The sequence below is a fragment of the Tachyglossus aculeatus genome, chromosome 23 (genome assembly GCF_015852505.1).
Source record: "Tachyglossus aculeatus isolate mTacAcu1 chromosome 23, mTacAcu1.pri, whole genome shotgun sequence".
NCBI lineage: Eukaryota > Metazoa > Chordata > Mammalia > Monotremata > Tachyglossidae > Tachyglossus > Tachyglossus aculeatus.
Window position 1 is genome coordinate 12,950,167 of NC_052088.1, and position 20,293 is coordinate 12,970,459.

At 42.1% G+C, this 20,293-nt stretch overlaps 1 protein-coding gene across 3 annotated transcripts in view; it reads left to right on the forward strand.

The window, feature by feature from the left end:
* CERT1 (ceramide transporter 1) overlaps nucleotides 1-20,293 on the forward strand; it is a 110,016-nt gene that overhangs the window by 16,518 nt on the left and 73,205 nt on the right. The window lies entirely within an intron of this gene.

The window sequence follows — 20,293 nt, forward strand, 5'->3', positions numbered from 1 at the left end:
TCTTTAGAGAGGGCCACCTCCAAGCCGCATACCCTGTACAGAGCAACTTGACCATACTGACCCTGCGGAGGGAAAATCCCTGAGCAAATATGGGAGAGTCTGAAGGATGAGCAGACTGGGGAGGTGGGGAAACACCCTACGTTGGATGAACCAGAATGAGAAGCAGCACAGCCTAATAGATAGAGCACAGGCCGGGGAGTTGGAAGGACCTGGGTTCTGATCCTGGCTCCACCACTCGTCTGCTGTGTGATCTTGGGCAAGTCACTTCACCTCTCTGGCCTCAGTTACCTCATCTGGAAATGGGGATTAAGATTAGGAGCCCCATGTGGGACCGAGACTGTGTCCAGCCTGATTATCTTGTACCTACCTCATGCTTAGTACAGCGCCTGGCACATAGTAAGCACTTAACAAGTACCATAAAAAAAAAAAAACCAAAACCGAGAGCTCAGGGCTAATTCAGGACCAGTCTTGGTTTGTCTATGTTGCTGCAACCATCCTGTGGTTCCTTCTGTGGGGAAAGAAACCATTTTTGTGTCTGTTTAAAATGAAGTTAATGGCCGCATTGGGCTTGTATCAGATCTTAAGTTTTAAACCCTGGTTAGAATTCAGTATTTCAGACAACTACCAAAATGATTTATAGTCGTGCTATAATTTTATTAATTTTATTCTTCCATTCAATCAATTCTGTAGAGCACCACTATATTCAGAGCACTGTATTAAAGGCTTGAGGGAGTACAGTACAACAGAATTAGCAGACATATTCCCGGTCCATAATGACCTTACATGAAACTAGCATCTGACTTGAGAGGTTTCTGAGGAACAGAGAAAAGCTGGAGAGGATCTGACCTCTGGCCTGGCAAAGTGATTCCATAAACAAGCCAAGTCAAAGTAGTGGAAGAGATTCATCAGTGGTTTTTAGTGAAAACTTACTGTGTGTGGAATACTAGGTGCTCAGGGAAGTAGAACAATCTTGTATTGTCCTATGCTGTCGAGTCGTCTCCGACCCATAGCGACTCCAGGGACACATCTCTCCCAGAATGTCCCACCTCCACCAGCAGTCGTTCTGGTACTCTATCCCTAGTTTGGTAAAAATACAGAAGTGGTTTACCATCGCCTCCTTCCACGCAGTAAACTTGAGTCTCGGCCCTCGACGCTCTCCCATGCCGCCGCTGCACAGCACAGGGAAGTACAACAGTAGAGTAGATAGATGCAGCCCCTGCCATCAAGAAGCTTACCATCTAGTCAGGAAGACAGGCAGTAAAATGAATTGCAGGTAGGAGAAGCAACAGAGTGAAAGACTACGTACCAATCAATCGTATTTATTGAGCGCTTACTGTGTGCAGAGCACTGTACTAAGCGCTTGGGAAGTACAAGTTGGCAACATATAGAGACAGTCCCTACCCAACAGTGGGCTCACAGTCTAGAAGTACCAGACATGCCAGGCGTATGAGCTGAGTATCAGAGCACTTAGGGGGTATAGCTTCAAGTGCAGGGGTAAATCAGAAGGATGGGAAAGTAGGTTGGGGAGATGGGAGATTTCTGGGAGAAGGTATGGTTTTAGTAGGGGTTTGAAGATGGGGAGAGTGATGGTCTGTCAGACATGAAGATGGGAGCTCCAGGCAGGAGGGAAGGCATGAGCAAGGAGTTGAGAGAGAGATGAGCTCAAGGCACAATAAATGCTTTGGTGTTAGAGTGAAGTGGAAGTGTGGGGTCTGGGTAGCAGTGGGAGAAGAGTGAACATAAGTACTGTGAGCTGAAGAATTGACTTAGTGGTCAGGAGCTTCTGTTTGAGGGAGGAATGAGCAACCATAGGAAGATTTTGAGGAGTGTAGAGATATGTGTAAAATGTTTTTTTAGGAAAACAATCCAGGCAACAGAATGAAGGTGAAGATCCAGGCTGGAGATAGACATCAGTGAGGAGGCTGATGCAGCCAGTAGTGGAGAGGGGATATGATGAGTGCTTGGATAAGCATGGTAGCATGGATAGAGTAAGGGATGGATTCTGGTGATGCTGTGAATAGAGAACTGACATTATTTGATGGTTAACTGAAAATGTCAGTTAAATAAAAGAAATGAGGCATGAATAGTGCTGTGATCGAGTGCTTTTGTGAGACAGGGAAGGTCGTGTTAATATCAGGGGAGCTTAAGTGTTGGGATGGTTTGGATGGGAAGGTGAGTTCAGTTTTGGACAGGTTGAGTTTGAGTTGTCTTCAGGACATCCAAGTCAAGGTGTTGTGAAGGCTGGAGGAGATGCAAGATTGCAGAGAAGTAGAAAGGTTGGGGCTGGAGAGGAAGATTTAGGAGTTTCCAGTGTAGAGGTGGTAGCCGAAGCCATGGGAGCAGATAAGTTGTTCAAAGGAGTGGGTGTAGATGTAGAAGCGGATCCACAGTTTTGGGGTGGTGGGCAAGGAAGGAGCTGGCGAAACGATTGAGAAAGACCAGCCAAAGTGTTAGGTGGAGTACCAAAAGAGGACAGTGTCAATGAAACCAAGATTAGATGGGGCATTCCACAGTGTCAGAGGCTGCTGACAGACATAAGAGGATGTAGGGTGGAGTAGAGGCCGTTGGATTTGGCAAGAAGGTCAGTTTGGGAAGCAGCATAGCATAGTGGATAGAGTATGGCCCTGGGAGTCAGAAAGTCATGGGTTCTAATCCCAGCTCCACCATTCACCTGCTGTGTGAACTAGGGCAAGTCACTTCACTTCTCTGCCTCGGTTGTCTCATCTGTAAAATGGGGATGTCTCCCCCCTCTAGACTGTGAGCCCCTTGTTGGGTAGGGACCACCTCTATATGTTGCCAACTTGTACTTCCCAAGCACTTAGTACAGTGCTGTGCACACAGTAAGCGCTCAGTAAATACGATTGAATGAATAAATGAATTAAGACTGTGAGCCCCGTGCGGGATGGACTGTGTCCGACGTGATTATTTTGAATCCACCCCAGCACTTAGCAGAGTGCCTGGCACGTAGTAAGTGCTTAATAAATACCATAATTATTAATTTGTGATCTTGAAGAGAGCAGTTTCAGAATAGTAGAGGGAGTGGAAGCCAGACTGCAGGAGGTAACGGGGAGAGTTGGAGTAGAGGAAATGGAGGCAGCAGGTGCAGGTGACTTAATGGAGGAGTTTGGAGAGGATGGATAGGAGGGAGATGCAATAAGTGGAGGGTGCACGAGGGATGAAGGGAGGGTTTTTTGGTTTTTGGCTTTTTTAAAAGCTCTCCGGCTTTTAAAGTGGAGCATTTATCACTGCTGCTTTGTTGAATTTATAAATGACTAATTTATAAATCAATAGAAAATATCTTCTACCAAACTAACAAGTATTTAGAGAACCTCTCCAAGGTCCTGCCCTTAATTGACAATCTAGGGGAAGTTTCTCATAAACCAATTCAGATAAACCATGTAGGGTCACACCTTTTTGCATTAAGTCCCAATTAAAAGATTGATTGTTATGTAACTTAAAAATCGGTTCTATAATTTCTCTCCAAAATCAGCTGATCTCATAGTTTTTAAGTCCTTCAAACCTTCTGTTTTTGCAACAGTTGTAAAAAATTGACAGAAATAAGTATAGAATGCCAGTCTTATTGCCTGAGAATCGTACTCCCCTTGTGATCACATTTTTAAACAGAACATGAGAGAAGCGAGGAAGCATTTGGCTTCCACTCTTCCCCCACCTCTTTTCACCTGTCAACATGAGGCAAGTGTGTGTTTTAAATTCATTCATTCAGTCAGTCGTATTTATTGAGCACTTAATATGTGCAGAGCACTGTACTAAGCACTTGGGAAGTACAAGTTGGCAACATATAGAGATGGTTCCTACCCAGTAATGGGATCACAATCTTCATATTGTAATTATTATTATGGAATGAAGCATGTGCTATCAAGCACTGTTCTAAATACTGAGGTAGATACAAGTTAATCAGGTCAGACGGAGTCCCTGTCGCTTGAGGGGATCACAGCTGAGTAGGAGGAAGAACAGGCATTGAGGTCCCATTTTATCAATGAGGAAACTGAGGCACAGAGAAGTTGTGACTTAGCCAAGGTCCCACAGCAGGCACTGGCAGAGCTGGTATTCAAGAATCAGTGTGACTCAGTGGAAAGAACATGGGCTTTGGAGTCAGAGGTCGTGCGTTCAAATACTGGCTCCGCCAATTGTCAGCTGTGTGACTTTGGGCAAGTCACGTAACTTCTCTGGGCCTCAGTTACCTCATCTGTAAAATGGGGATTAAGACTATGAGCCTCCCCATGGGACAATCTGATCACCTTGTAACCTCTCCAGTGCTTAGAACAGTGCTTTGCACGTAGTAAGCGCTTAATAAATGCCATCACTATTATTATTACTACTATTATTATTATTATTTGAATCCAGGTTCTCAGGCGCATACTCTTTCAACTAGGCCATGCTGCTCCTCAATTGTTCTGAAAGTATTGGTTCTACTACCCAGATCAAGCTTAAAATGAAGTACTGAGCTACAGTTGTAGGCTGCAGGACCAAACAAACCAGGGAGAGCCAGGCAGTCTTTATCTCACCCCTGAGTCCACCCCAGGAACGGTAATGTCAGCATGTCTGCCCTGCATGGCATTAATAGTGCAAATTTATTTGCAGAGTGGTTTGAGAAGAAAATATGATGCAAGATGCAAGCCGTGTTGCAGTTTTATTGGTTTAGCCTTGAGATTTTGCTACTTTGACTCTGTTTAGGAGGAAGGATTTGCAAAGTTGTAGCTTGGCAAGTAGCTGCTGTAGGATGGCAAGGCCAAGGTCACCAAATATGAAAGTGAAGAGTATGTTCTGGTTTGCATGTGGCAATACGATGAGATTCTTTGAGGCAAAGTAAAAAAAACTTGTGATAACACTTGTTTTCTTAACTTTTTTATGACCAAAGTCCCCCTCCAGGATAATAGCAATAATGTTAATTAATATGTTACTTTGTATAAAATATCTACCCCAATGAGCCACATTAAATGACATTAGAAAACAATTTCAGATGCTATTTTATTTGCCAGACCAACAGGCACCAGAAACTTTCTTTTAATGGTATTTGTAAAACACGCACTATGTGTCAAGCACTCTAAATGCTGGGGTAGATACAAGGAAATCAGGGTGGACACAGTCCCTGTTTCACATGGGGCTCACAGTCTACTTGGGAGGGAGGAGAACTTAATCCTCATTTTAAAGGTGAGGGAACTGAGGCAAAGAGAAGTTAGGTGACTTCTCTAAGGCCACACAGCAGGAAAGTGGTGGAACCAGAGTTAGAACCCTGACTTTCCCATCACTGTAGATGACACCACCATCCTTCCTGTCTCACAAGCCTTTGACTTTGGCGTTATCCTTGACTCCTCTCTCTCATTCAACCCACAGATTCAGTCCATCACTAAATCCAGTCGGCCCCACCTTCACAGCATCGCTAAAATCTGCCCTTTCCTCTCCATCCAAACTGCTACCATGTTAATATAATCACTCATTCTATCCCACCTGGATTACTGCATCAGCTTCCTTACTGACCTTCCAGCCTCCTGTCTCTCCCCACTCCAGTCCATACTTTACTCTCGGATCATTTTTCTACAAAGATGTTCAGGACATGTGATCCTATTCCTCAAAAAACTCCAGTCCTTGCCCATCCACCTCTGTATCAAACAAAAACTTCTCGCCTTTGGCTTTAAAGCACTCAATTGCCTTGCCCCCTCCTACCTCACCTCACTCCTCTCCTTCTCCAGCCCAGTCCACACATTTTGCTCCTCTAATCCTCTTACTGTGCCTCGATCTCGCCTGTCTTGCCGCCAACCTCTCACCCATGCCCTGCCTCTGGCCTGGAATGCCTTCCCTCCTCAAATCCAGCAGACAATTTCGCTCCCCCCATTCAAAGGCTTATTGAAGGCACATCTCCAAGAGACCTTTCCTCTTCTCCCATTCCCTTATGCAGCACCCTGACTTGCTCCCTTTGTTCTCCCCCTCCCCACCTCCCGGGCCCACAGCACTCATATACATATCTGTAATTTATTTGTGTTGATGTCTGTCTCCCCCCACCTAGACTGTAAACACAATTTATTTGTGTTGATGTCTGTCTCCCCCCACCTAGACTGTAAACACAATTTATTTGTGTTGATGTCTGTCTCCCCCCACCTAGACTGTAAATTCATTATGTGCAGGGAATGTGTCAGTTTATTGTTGTATTGTACTCTCCCAAGCACTTCATACAGTGCTCTGCTGCAGTAAGCACTCAATAAATACGATGGAATGAATGAATGAATGAAGGTCCTACGACTCCCAAGCCTGTGCTCTTTCCACTAGGCCTTGCTTCAGTCTACAATAAGCACTAATAGCCATATGGATGATATAAGATTTTCAGGGAAAAGGAATAGGGCCATGGATCAGCCATCTTTGAAGTAAAATAGGCAGGGGGGTGAGGAAAAATAACTGTTTTTTTCATCTTAACTGGAGCTCTCAGCCCCAGCCAGCCTTTTGGAGTGTTTCTATTGTGATGAAATTTTAATTAGAATTTATGTGATCTGAGGATATAATGCCTGTGATATTATAACTAAATGATTCATGCTTGCAATTGCCTCATTTTATAAAAGGTTTAATATCCATCCACTTCCCCTGTTTGTAACTTATTTCAATGTCCGTCTCCCTCTCGAGGCTACTGCTGGGATCCTGTTAAAAAAAATCAGTGGTATTTACTGAGTACTGTGTACAGAGCACTGCACTAATTGCTTGGGAGAGTACAATGCAACAGAGTTAATAGACACATTTCCTGCCCGTAATGAACTCACAAACTAAAGGGAATGCCCAATCTACCAAATCTATTGTAATACACTCTCCCAGCCACTTAGTACAGTGCTCTTCACATAGTGCTCAATAAATACCATTTATGCTGTTTTGGTGTTGGAGCAATTATGTGAATGATCTCAGGGCGGTGAATGAGTCAAGGGTCATTAGGGTTGGAACCTCTATTCTTCTTTCTCTTGAATGGACATTGTCTCTTTATCATATACATCAAAGATTGATCTTGTTTAGTCTTTCTTTGCTACATTCTGCCATGTAAAATGATTGTGGTCTTTGCAAGTAGCCAGAAAAGCTCAAAGGTTAAAAAGGTGTATTGAACCTCTGATAACATCTCCTAGAGTTTGTGGATTTTTGCCATGGCCACAGGAGTGGTCGGTTGAAAACACTGAAACAGACTCATGTGAATTTGATTATTTTTGGAGTGAGCTGCCTTTTTTGTTTTTTTCTTCTGAGAGATGTTAACTAACATCCAAAGTTGCACAAAATGAGTTTGAATTAAGATTTACCTTATGGTCTTTGTGCATCTAATTACCAGAAACCTAGAAGATTGAAAATCTGCGATCCAATTTAAAATATATTTTTATATTCAGAGATAGCTAGCGGAGTGAACTGTTGACTATTTCTTGCCTTGTTTTAGTAATGGACTTGGTTGATATCCTTAGGGACATTAAGCAGAATACTTGGAGGCTTGCTTTCTGCTGTATTAATTAGTTTTAATTCCTAAACTAGAAACTGGAAATCTGAAGCTGATCCTAGATATACTGCCCCAGTTATTTAAATCTGGAGGCACTCAACATTTTGTGTCTGTTGAGTGCCTCTAATTACATACACAGCTGTAATATGGTAGGTTTTGCATGAAGTTTAAATATGTTTTATAAACTTCAATTAGAGACATAGTCACAAGGTGAAGGATGGAGAGGTGCTTCAGAGCAAAGCTTGAAAAATCTCTTCCTGCTAGCTTCCTGCTTGTTGTGAATTTTGGGCCAAGAAACTAATAAGCAAGTCTATCCCTTTTTTAAGCACTTGGCCTCAGTTCTTGGGAGACTGCTCAGCATCTATCCATCTTTGGCTCCTCGGTTAACAAAACACACCCACATGGTGTTTTGCTCCTGAGTGTAAACCTCTTGCTTATTAGAAGTTAATTACAGGCATTCTCTTGACTCTTAAAAATTGGTCAGAGTGTCTGATGGTCCCATCTCTTCAGTTCTCTAGTCCTGGACTGTATCACCAGTCACCGGTGTTTTGAAGAAAAAATGCTAACAGAAATGGAGTCCAATATTCCAGGTTGAATCAGACCTTGATGTCTAATTTGGCACTTCCCTCTCCTTCCTCCCCCGCCCCAAGTAGTGGCTTCAGACCCATTTGGTCTCCCAGAGATCCCTCAGGATAGGAACAACCTATATCCATGGACCCTGATGAGAAGGGGAGGGGAGGGTGGGAGACACTATTCATCCCAGTAATGGAGCCAAACTCAATTAAGCACATCATCATGTCTGTGCTTAAAAATCCATTTCTGTCGCACGATCGTACCATAGACATATGGATTATTTGTTCTCTATCGTGACTTAATAGAGTCATGATATTAAAACACAATGTTTATCATTCAGTCACTCATCCTTGGAAGAAAATATTTAATCCTCTTTTCTCCTTCGTGGCCATCCCTAATCCCTGATCTGTATTTCAGGGGTTTCTGGGTCTATGATGAACTCTTATTATTTGATTGGGCTTTTTTCATCTTTTCTGTTCCTTCTGATCCACCCATTAAAGTGTGGGTTGACTGTTTGCCAGAAGCCATAAAATCATTTGCAGATTTAATTTGAGTCCCTTTCAGTATATTATGCAGATGAGCAACTATTTTGTATACGCAATTTTTATATTTTAGTCTGTAAAGATTGATTCTTAGATGTCCCTATTTCACAAGAAGGAGCACTCAGAGAAGGAAAGTTATTACAAGTGTCTGCAGTGTGCTAGGAGGATGTTGGAAAATGGATTCTTTCCACTGGAGAGAGTTTTATGATTGTTTATCTTAACAAGTTTTTATTTACCCGAAAGTTGCTGGCAAGGGTCAAGATTAAATATACAGTACTACCTAAATAATGAGTAACTATAATTTGTGCAGCTTTTGGGGAGGGAATGGGAATCACAGTTGACCACTGATTTTGTTTTAAAAGCTGAGAACTAATTAGAATTATTGCTTTATATAATACATTCATGTATGTAGGGACCCTGGCAGTGAAGGCAATGATTATTACTGTTTTCCTTTAAGACTCAATTAATTTCCAGCTTAATCTGTTTATGAACTCTGAATATCAGCATGTTTTACTAAATAAATGAGTCATTCCTAAATAATTGAAACCACCACTAGGTTTTTTTCCCTGTTCTGAATATGACTTGTGAGGGTTTTTTTTAAGATTAAATGATGTGAGCATTTTTCTTTCTCTGGCCATTTTTGAGTGCATTTAAGGAGAGAAGTAGAGTACTTTATATATTGGCCTGGGCATTTGTCTTTGTGCATTTAAGAAGATTTAATAAATGGTATTTGAGTGCTTATTATGTGAAGAGCACTGTACTAAGCATATGGGAGAGTGCAATACAACAGAGTTGTATCCCTGCCCACAATTAACTTACAGTCTAGAGGATTGTAGATCATGTTGGTATAGCATCTTGGTAAAGTGGGTTATGAAAACAGAGACAGGGGAATGGCTTTTGGGTGAAGGATTCATAAATATTAAATGATATGGCAAACAGCTAACTTTAGTAAATGGAGTAAACTTTCATTGTTGGGGACAGTGACTTATCAAGTATCAAGTAAGCTTACCGGTTATTAAAAATATAAACTAGTAAAGAGTGAGACTGGTATTCTTCTCCTTTCCCCTCTCCTTCATGTACTTTCGTCCAGGTTTTAACAGGCAGTCTAGAAATGTGGGAGGCAAGTACATCGTTCCTTTCATGAACAGCTGTAATTTAGTTGTGGCACATAGCGTATCTTTAATTGGGGAAGCATCTTAATATAACTGGTTGCTCTTTTAGGTTTACTCATAACTTACAGCTGTTTGCGTGAGTAATAATATGTCAAAGGAGGGAGCAAGAGACCTATATGTTGACCAGGTTTATACTCCCTTAAACCTTCATCCCCTTTTATAGAAAGGTCACTACAAGCCACTCAGCTTTCCCTTTGATTTCCTGTCCTTGCCCATGTTAATTCATGCTTCTGTTTGACTCTTCTGTCTTTCCCCTCAATTCTTGTCATTAATGTAACTGTCACTCAGGCCTTAGAATAGCCTCCTGTCCCTACATCCCACCTTAAATCACAACTTCTCCATGATGCTTTTCCCCAAGTGGGAGTGAACATTTTATGTCCTTCACCCAGTTTCAGACCAAAAAACAATGCCACTTGAGGATTCACATAATGGATAACATTCAATGATTAGCTTGGACTCTTGCTATGCTAAAGTGGGTTTTGAAGAAAAGATCATTATAACTTAGCAGTATTATAATCACGGGGAGAAGCCTGATTTCTGCTTTCTCAATCAGTGTGGTATTTGAGTGCTTAACTTTGTGCAGAGCGATGTAGTAAATGCCTGGGAAAGTACAATACAGCAGAATTTGTAGATAAAATCCCTGCTCACAAGGAGCTGTAAATCTACAGGGTGAGACAGATATTAAAAAAGATTAGGGGTAGGGGAAATAGTAGAGTATAAAAATACTTACATATGAGTTGTGGGGCTGGGGTGAGTATCAACATGATTAAGGGGTATACAGCCAAGTTCATAGTTGACACAGAGGGGAGAGCGAATGGGGAAATAAAAAGTTTAGCCTGGGAAGCCCTCTTGGAGGAGTTGTGATTTTTAGGAGAGTTTTGAAAGTGGTGAGAATGGTAGACTTTATCAGATATGAAGTAAGAGGGAGTTCTAGAAGGAACAGGACAGGGAGAGCTGATTGAATGCCTTAAAATGATGGTGAGGATTTTCTGTTTGATGCGGAGGTGGATGGGCAACCATTAGAGGTTTTAGTGGAGTGGAGAGACGGTCTGAACTTTTTTTAGAAAAATGATCTGGGCAGCAGAGTGAAGTATTGATTGCAGAGGGAAGACTTAGCTGCAGAGAGATCAGCAAGGAGGCTGATGCAGTCATGAGGGTAGGAAATGGCAAGTGCTTGGTAACATTTTGGATGGAGAGGTAAGGGTGGGTTCTAGAGGTGGGAAGATAGAACCGACAGGTTGAATGTATGGGTTGAGTGAGAGAGATGAGTGTAGGATAATGCCAGTGTTATGGACTTGTGAAACAGGAAGGACGGTTGTGCTGGCCGCAGTGATAGGAAAGTCAGTGGAAGGACAGGATCTCAGTGGGAAGATGAGGAGTTCTGTTTTGGACATGTTAAGTTTGAGGTGACAGCGTGATATCCAAGTATAGATGTCCTGGAAGCAAGAGGAAATGCAAAACTGTGGAGAAGGAGCGGTCTGGACTGGAATGGCAGATGATATTTGAAGTTGAGGGAATAAATACATTCTCCTTTTTCTGATTTAGGCATATCTCTTGGATCTCACCTCAGGCTTAAAATGGTCCCAAGTGCCCTCTCTGCCTCCAGCCCCTTTCTCTGAGCCAAAGGGGGCTTCAGGGAGTGAAGGGAATTCCCAGGCCCCATTTTTTCAGGGCAAGTCCAATGAACTTCCCTGGGCTCACGTGGGCATGCTCCCTTGCCACCCCCTTTTTGAAGCAGAAGATATTCTTAAAATCTAAATAGCTTCCTCTAGCTCGGTGGGTGAAAGACCTTCTCGGTCTCCATCAAGAACAGAAAATGAAAATGTAAACCCAAACTGACCTTCTTTATGAAAGCAGTAAAATAGAAGTTTACTGCATGCTTTCCTATACATCATTGGTGTTTATGGAGCACTTGCTGTGTACAGAGCACTGTAGTAAGCGCTTGGGAGAGTAGAGTATGGGTGTGCCTATTCTGTTATTTTGTTGTTAGATGTAAATTAGTATATAATTGGATTTTCTTTGCTCCCTCTATTGTGCAATGTGTATATGAGCAACTATTTTGTTTTATATATATATAGTATATTCATATATATATTAATTGAGACTAAAATCCATAAAGATGCATAAATTGATTTCTTAAGTGTACCCCTTGCAGCTATTTTCTTCTGTACCTACTGATTCATTCATTCAGTTGTATTTATTGAATGCTTACTGTGTGCAGAGCACTGTACTAAGCGCTTGGGAAGTACAATTCGGCAACCTCTAGAGATGGTCCATACCCAACAACGGGCTCACAGTCTAGAAGGGGGAGACAGACAACAAAATAAAACATGTTTTGAGACTAGTGATAACCTATGCTAGGACAAGTTTCCCAGGACCTCGTCTCTCGTAAGTTTTAATATGCCTAGAGCAGTAGTTAAGTACTGCATTTCCTCTACCTCTTCTGCCTCCCTTAAACAAAGAAGTGGAGGCCTCTCTCCCAGATCTGGGAACTAACTAATCAACAGTATTTATTAAGCTCCCGCTTACTGTGTGCAGAGCACTGTTACAAGATATTGGGAGAGTACATTGCAACAGAGTCGGTTGTCATGCTCCCTGCCCAAGTGAGCAGTTTGTTTTGGCAGTACCAGTGTTCTACTTTAGGCAAATTTTCCCTCTTGTAAAGTCCAGTGGTTACAAACCATTGCAGAGTTCAAGGCTGAAGCAGCAGATGTGGGAATCATCCACATAATGGTAGTTGACGCTGAGGGCCCGTTTTTCAGGGGGAATCCAGTGGTTCTTATAGTGGAAGGGAATACACTCAGTTGCACTTAAGAATGCATTGTGAAGCAATTCAGTAGTATTTACTGAGTGCTTACTGTATGCAGGCCCCTTAACTAAGCGCTTGGGAGAGGAGAAGCAGTGTGGCTTAGTGGGAAGAGCACAGACTTGGGAGTCAGAAAATGCGGGTTCAAATCCTGGCTCTACCACTTGTCTGCTGTGTGACCTTGGGCAAGCCACTTAACTTATCTGTGCCTCAGTTACTTCGTCTGTAAAGTGAGGATTAAGACTGTGAGCCCCGTGTGGGGCAACCTGATTACTTTGTACCTACCCCAGCACTTAGAACAGTGCTTGGCATATAGTAAGCGCTTAACAAATACCATCATCATCAATATACAGACACTTTCCTTGCCCACAGTGAGCAGTTTATTGTGGCCTTAAGATGCGAAAAGATATTGTTTTATGATCTCAGATCATACCTCTTACCACTGGTTAGCTCTCAATGCATTGGGAATTCGGGAGAGTTTGTATATGGCTCAGAGGAAGCCATTGAATTTGTTTTACCAGTGATGAGGTACTCTCTACCTGAAACAAAAGCCCTATTTAAGTAGGGGCCAAGGATTCACTCATTCAGTCATATTTATTGAACGCTGACTGTGTGCAGAGCACTGAATTAAACTCTTGGGAGAATACAGAAAGGATGCCAGTGAGGTAACAGTGGTATTTGGTGAAACCTAGATAAGTAAAAACTTTGGAGTGGGTTTTCAGTTCCAAATCCGTCTTCTTCAGTCACACCTGCAGTGCACAGATCATCACTGTCAGTCAGTTTGAGTGCATACAGAACATAGAGAGTACTGAACTTAGTTGCTTAGGAAATAAAGTGAAGAAATATGGTGGTCCCTGCCTTTAAGGAGCTTCTAATCTAACCAAGATCTATGTAATTTTTAAAGAACGCAAAATATTCAATATGATAACAAACATAAGGTAACTAAAAACGTGAAGCCGTGTAAGTTGTTACCTAAGTGCCAATGCTGTGGGGATGTCCTGTTAGGAGGATTCATCTGGAAATGTCTCATGAAGGAGTTTGCTCTTCAGGCATTAGAGGAGGGAAGAATATGGTTTGGTGAAAATGGATGAGGAAGATCAGTAGTGTCACTTTTAAGCATGAAGTACAGTGATGGAATTTTTTTCTTTTTTTTTTAACATGTGTTAAGCACTTACTGTGTGTCAGGTGCTGTTCTAAGCACTCTGGTAGATACAACAGATATGTTCAGATTGGAAGTCCTTTTGACTTTATTGGTTGCTAGAGTAGTTTGGTTTCTTAGTTTTAAAACTTGATAAGAGAAATAGAATGACAGTTTCCCAAAAGATGTGACTACCAACTGTTGTACTGTACTCTCCCAAGCACTTAGTACAGTGCTGCACACACATTAAGCACTCAAATATGATTGATTTGAAAGTGAATCACTTATTTGAATTCTACTGACTGGGTCTATAAACTTCTTACAAAGTGGAGGAACTATATTCTGTATAAAGTTTGCACTTTTTTGAAAAGGAATCGGATCATTAGTATAGAGCTGTATTGTCGGGGTGGGGAGGAAGGAAGAACACTCTCAGTAGTTCAATTTATATGTTCCCTTGACTGGATTACGTGATATTGAGGTTTAAACCTACAGGTAAGTGCTCAATAAATACGATTGAATGAATGAATATAGTAACACACTCCTCATTTTTGTCTTCTAATATCTTCCTACTTCTCTTTTCCAGCTATTGAATGAAATTGATTTAATTAGTTCCTCCTTTACCTACGTCTGTCCATACTGAAAAATTACTTTTCATTTGGTTACTAATAAAACTGGTCCCCTAAATTCATTCATTCATTCAGTCGTATTTATTGAGCATTTACTGTGTGCAGAGCACTGAACTAAGCACTTGGAATGTATAATTTGACAACTACTTCATTATGTGTAGCCTTCCTGCCTTTTCAGTATCATCCTGCCTCAATCTAGTAGTGTCTTCCTTTATAAGTATTCTTTCCAGCGCCCAGCTTTCTTACTGGCATTCTGGTACAGCACCATTGCTTTTGCTGTTGCCCAGATCGGTAACCATCCATGGTCCTTATTCTCCTCTTTTCTCATATCTAGTTGGTGATCTATCATGTTAGAACTGTGGTTCTGAAATGAAAATGTTTTTGAGGCAATATTTTTAGCCTCTGTGTTTCTCAAACCTTAGTGTGTTGTTTAGCCCACAATGGATGGGCCTGAATGTAGACAGATGACGATGGTTCCTCGTGTGCTTTTTACCGTCAAAATATTTTTAAAGTAACATCTCCTCCAATAGGCCTTCCCTAACTAAGCCCTTATTTCCCCTACCCCACCCGACCTCTTCTCACTGTCAGCCATGTCCTTGGACTGTGTACCCCATAAGCACTTTAACCATCATCAGTGGTATTTATTTGAGCAGTTACTGTGTTCAGAACATTATATTAAATGCTTCAGAGAGTACGGTGCAACAGAGTTAGCAGACACGCTCCCTGCCTACAACAAGGTTACGATCTAGAGGGTTTGATTCTCACCTCACAGCACTGATGTACATATCCTTTACTCCTATTTCCCCTATCTGAAATGTATTTAGTGTCTATCTCCCTGCTTAGACTATAAGCTCCTTGTTGTTGGGAATTTTCTGCTAATTGTATTCTATTGTGCTTTCTTAAATGCTTAGTAAAGGCTCTGCACACAGTAAACACTCAATAAATACCATTGAGTGATGTTCCACAGAAGCCTTTTAATCCCAAAACCACTCTAAATTGAGTGTGCTTACCATGGATCCTTGTGTTCACTTGAAGGAAGCTTCTTTAGGGTTTAGCAGCATAGCCTCCTGGAAAGAGCATGGGTTTGGGCGTCAAAGAATCTGGGTTCTAATTCCAGCTCTACCACTTGCCTGCAGCGTGACCTTCTCTTTTCTTCAGTTTCCTCATCTGTAAAATGAAGATTCAATGCATATTCTCCCTTCTGCTTAGACTAGGAGCCCCATGTGGACCGGGGACTGTGTCCAACCTGATTTTCTTGTATTTACCCCAGTGCTTAGTACCTAGATAGTGCTTAACAAATGCCACTATTGTGATTATTATTTATTCCATGTCACTTCTTAGAAGCGAGTCCCGCTCTTGAAGCCTGATGACCAGTCACTTCACTTCTCTGTACCTCAGTTGCCTCATTTGCAAAATGGGGATTAAGTCTGTGAGCCCCATAGCTTGTAATGTCTGGCATGTAGTAAATGCTTAACATGTTTGGAAAAAAAAAAGGCTCCCAATTTGCATCTGCCCATCCAGCAAGAGACTGCAAGGTGAGCTTAAGAGGGAAGTCACTTTGGTTCAGCTGAAGTTTGGGGACTTTACCACAGGGTAATCCCATTCAGCAGGCAGCTCCTCTGAGAGTCATTTAAGTGGTTGGTCTTGAGCTGCACCCCCCCTGTCCAGGGACAGGGCAGGTGTTGAATCTTAATTCCCATTTGTGTCTTGTTTCCCAGTGCCTAGCACAGTGCTCTGTACAAAGTAAGTGCCTAAAAAATAGTATTATTTCTGCTATCTCTTGAGAACTGGGAAGCTCTCAAGCCAAATGTCAGGTCAATTTATTTTTTGATAACCATGATGTTTTCATCTCTCACCACTGCCAAGACTTTCATCCATGTACTGGTTATTTGCAGTGTAGGTCCATTTTTATCTGATCTAGCATGCTGTGGCCATTATATTTCCACTTTCATTAGTCTCCCAAAAAGCTCTTTAAATCTACCGTTTCTTCTGGCTTGCATTTTCCACCACTAATCCCTACTTTATGTTTTTCTAACATCTCACTTGAATCCCTCACCCCAGTGATACAGATTGTTTAGAGGAGGTATTGCATTTTTAAAACCACAGTAATGTTTTTCAGTTCCTGCACTGTGCAGAGATCTGGCTCTCTTCACAAAATAAAAAAAGGTTTCCCTGTGCAATGCTTAATTTTTATCAAGAGGAACTTGATTCACATCCTGCCTGAGAACTGCAAATATGTAGAAAATTTGAATCTTTTAAGGAGAAAATCTGTCAGCATAGGGTTCCTTCCCAATCATTAGTTTCCCATTTAGTATACAGAGGGTTTGGAGGAAGGTGAAAGAAGAGTAGGCTTGGTCACGGAAGTAAGCGCTCCTGCCACCCGAGATGTTCTTTTCTGATGTATCTTGAGAAGAGCAGTACTGTGGTGGAACTGCTATTCACTGAAGCTCTGGGTAAAATTGCAATCAGTCAATAGTATTTGAGTGCTTACTGTATGCAGAGTACTGTACTAAGTGCTTGGGGGAGTGCAATAGGATACAATATAATTCCATGGCAACTGCCCTTGTAAAATAGTGAATCACCTTCTGTTCTCTCAAAAATGCTTCACTGAGGTGGAGATTGATGTATGGTTTCATATCTAATGAATTCACCATTATGAGCAGCAATAATAAGAAATACATCTCATTTTGGCAAGTTGTTTGACTACATATTTTATTAGTTTATTTTCCCACGAGCTGCCTTATTTTATATTGCACAACATAGTTACAATCGAAATAGCAGTTAAAATTTTAATAGGCAGAGATTATAGGAGAAAATGACAATGAAGCTTGAATTACTGCACACAAAACATAATTTGCATCCATGCAAGTGTAAGATTAGGCAAACAGGATCTTCAAAACTTTGAACACCACCGACTTGTGGTATAGGAAACCTGAGTTGGAAAAACTGGTTCAACTGGCTTTTTAAAATGAGCAGCCCTATCTCCTCCCACTGTTCCCCAAACACTTCCAACCTTGCTGCCTGCTGGAGCCAGTGAGACAGGATTTTCTCTCCCATCCCTGCAGTGACAAGTCATATGGTGTAATAATTGTATGTGGCCCACCAAATAAAGTGGTTAAGCTAATATTTTCTCCAATGAGTCGGTCGTCTTTATTGAGCGCTTACTATGTGCAGACCACTGTACTAAGATCTTGGGAGAGTACAGTATAACAATATAACAGACACATTCCCTGCCCACAACGTGGAGAGCGTGGGCCTGGAACTCAGAGGGACCTGAATTCTAATCCCAGCAATGCCACTTGCCTGCTGGGTGACCTTGGGCAAGTCACTTAAATTCCCTGTGTCTCAGACGCCTCATCTGTAAAATGGGGCTTAAATCCTACTCCCTTCTACCTAGACTGTGAGCCCCATGGGGGAAAGGGATTGTGTCCAACCTGACACATCTGCCCCAGTGCTTAGTATAGTGCCTGACGCATAGTAAGTGCTTAAGTACAATTTTTTAAAAAAAGTAAAGCAGAATTATGGGTTCATCTATAACTCCAGACCAAATACGTACTAATTCTTTTTTTCCCCTAACCTCATGAGACACTTGTTGTAAGTAATGAACTTGGGCCCACCCTGTGTTTTCTTGGCTTACAAAAAAAGGGGTGAAGAATTTCCACATTATAAAACCCACAGAATATAAGTGGAAGGGGGAAAAGTCAAGCCGTGAGTTATTCCTCATCAACAGAATCTGATGTTAACAGGGGTAGTTAACACTAAAAATCATGCTTGCCCAGGTAGGCTTCATTTTGACCAAGAAATTTCCTGTCTGGCATTATTTAACATATAACTCACTTCTTTTCTCCCATTTCATCTTTACCTCTCCCTTCCCTGTTTGAGTTCTGTCTTCTGGGACAATTGTAGCTTCATGTGGGTTCATTATCCCATGCCGTGCTCGAGGTCACATAGCAAAGGATGAGGTAGTGTTAGGTTGGAATTAGAGCACAGTGTAATGGCTGGTTTTCATCTGTGCTTATTAGAGCAGGGTCTGCAACTGACAGCCTGTCAGTTAGTAATTTGGGCTCATGCGCCCCATAATGATGATTAATCAGTGGAAGGGTGGGTTATCAGGTTTACAGTCTTAGCAGTACCTTGGTGCTGTCTCATGTTCACGTATTGTTGAATGGAATTTGCAGCCCCAGTTAACAGATCAACCCACGGGAGGTAAGAACTCTTCTGAGTCTTTTCCCTCTTGTGCATGCTTCTTCTCCCACTTTCTCTTCCACCCTGTCTTCACTCTCAGTTCATCTTCCTCTTCACAGCTCCTCTGGCCCTGCTCACTCTCTCACCCAGCTTTATTACCAAATCTGCTCCATGTCATCCTTTGTGGTTTTAGAAGTTTTCACAGGTGAAAGAGAGAATGAGGAACTAAGAACAGATGGGGGGTGGGGTATTTTTGAAGTGCCTTCATAGTTTCCTAGGCCTGCATGTGCTACCCATTTATCATTTCCTCATTTCCCTGCCCTAACAGCCAAGGAAATCATCTATTACTACTGTAAAAGAATGATAAAATATTACACATTACTGTCATCATCAGTGGTATTTCAGTGCTTACTGTCTGCAGAGCACTGAACTAAGCATATGGGAGGGTACAGTTCAATAGAGTTGGTAGAAACAGTCCCTGCCCACACGACTTTATAGTCTAGAGGGGGAGACAGGTAATGATATAAGTACAGTTTAAGAGTATGTATATCCTTGAGGTTGAGGGTGAGGTGAATATCTAATGCCCAGAGGTCAGAGATCCAAGTTACAGAGATGATCCAGAAGGGAGAGGGAGCTGGGAAAAGAGGCCTTAATCGGAGAAGGCCTTTTGGAGATGTGACCTCAATAGGAATTTGAAGGTAGGGAGAGGGGAGTTCCAGACTAGGGGGAAGACATAGGAAAGTCCCATGTTACGTCAGTGGTGACACAAAGAAGATCAGGGCACAGTGAGTAAGCCGGTGCTAGAGAAGCAAAGTGTGGACTGCACACAGAAAGCGCTCAATAAATGCGATTGAATGAATGAATGGACTCGGCTGTAGTAGGAGATTAGGTAGGTAAGGTATGAGGAGTCGAGCTGATTGAGTGCTTTATAATAGTTCATATCCAAAGCCATAAACAAAAATGATATACCAGGTTAAAATGAGTGTTTATTTTGACAGTCTATGCATGTCTAAATATGAAACTAAAAATTATTTTAATAAGATGACAACTCATGTTTTATATCAGTCTTCAAAAGTTCACAAGAACTTTTCTTCATCCTTGAAAGCAGTTCTGTTGCCTTCTTTCAGCTACCACAAGTACTATGATGTCTCTGAAGTCTTGGGGGTTTTATTTTTCAAGGTCATTAATTGTTGAGTTTTATATGTTGCCTTTGAAGAACTGATTAATCTGTCAGCCTGTGGCTTTTTCCCCCACATCCTTAACCAGCATTTGCAAGTTCGTTTGCGTCAGGCTAGGCGATAGATGTGGGGAACAGTGTGCAACAAAAACCCTGTTGCGGCAGGGCCGTCACTTCAATGTTTCTACATCTCGAAAGGAGGGGAGAGGCAGGGCGCCCATGAAAGCGACAAGATTCACAAGAGTGGGAGGAGAACAGAAGCAGGAACTAGGAGCGGGATGGTGAACTTTAGAGACGGTTACAACTTGGGACTGGGATGCTTAGGAATGTTTGGATTTGTATTCAAGAAGACACTCTCCCTGCCCCCCCACCAGGTGGGACAAATGACCTAGCAAGTGGCCCCCTCTCCCCCTTCTCCTCCCCACCCCTTTTCCTGCCTAGATCCAAGGCTGAGAAGCAAGGCCAGACCTGAGCAGATGTAGGCACTCAGGGATGGATCTAAAGCAACTGGGTGAATTGGACTTCAGTGGTTTTACCCTATAATAGGAACAGAGTCCTTGAATTAGCCCCAGCCCTCCCAGCTACCCTCCTTCTTCAGCT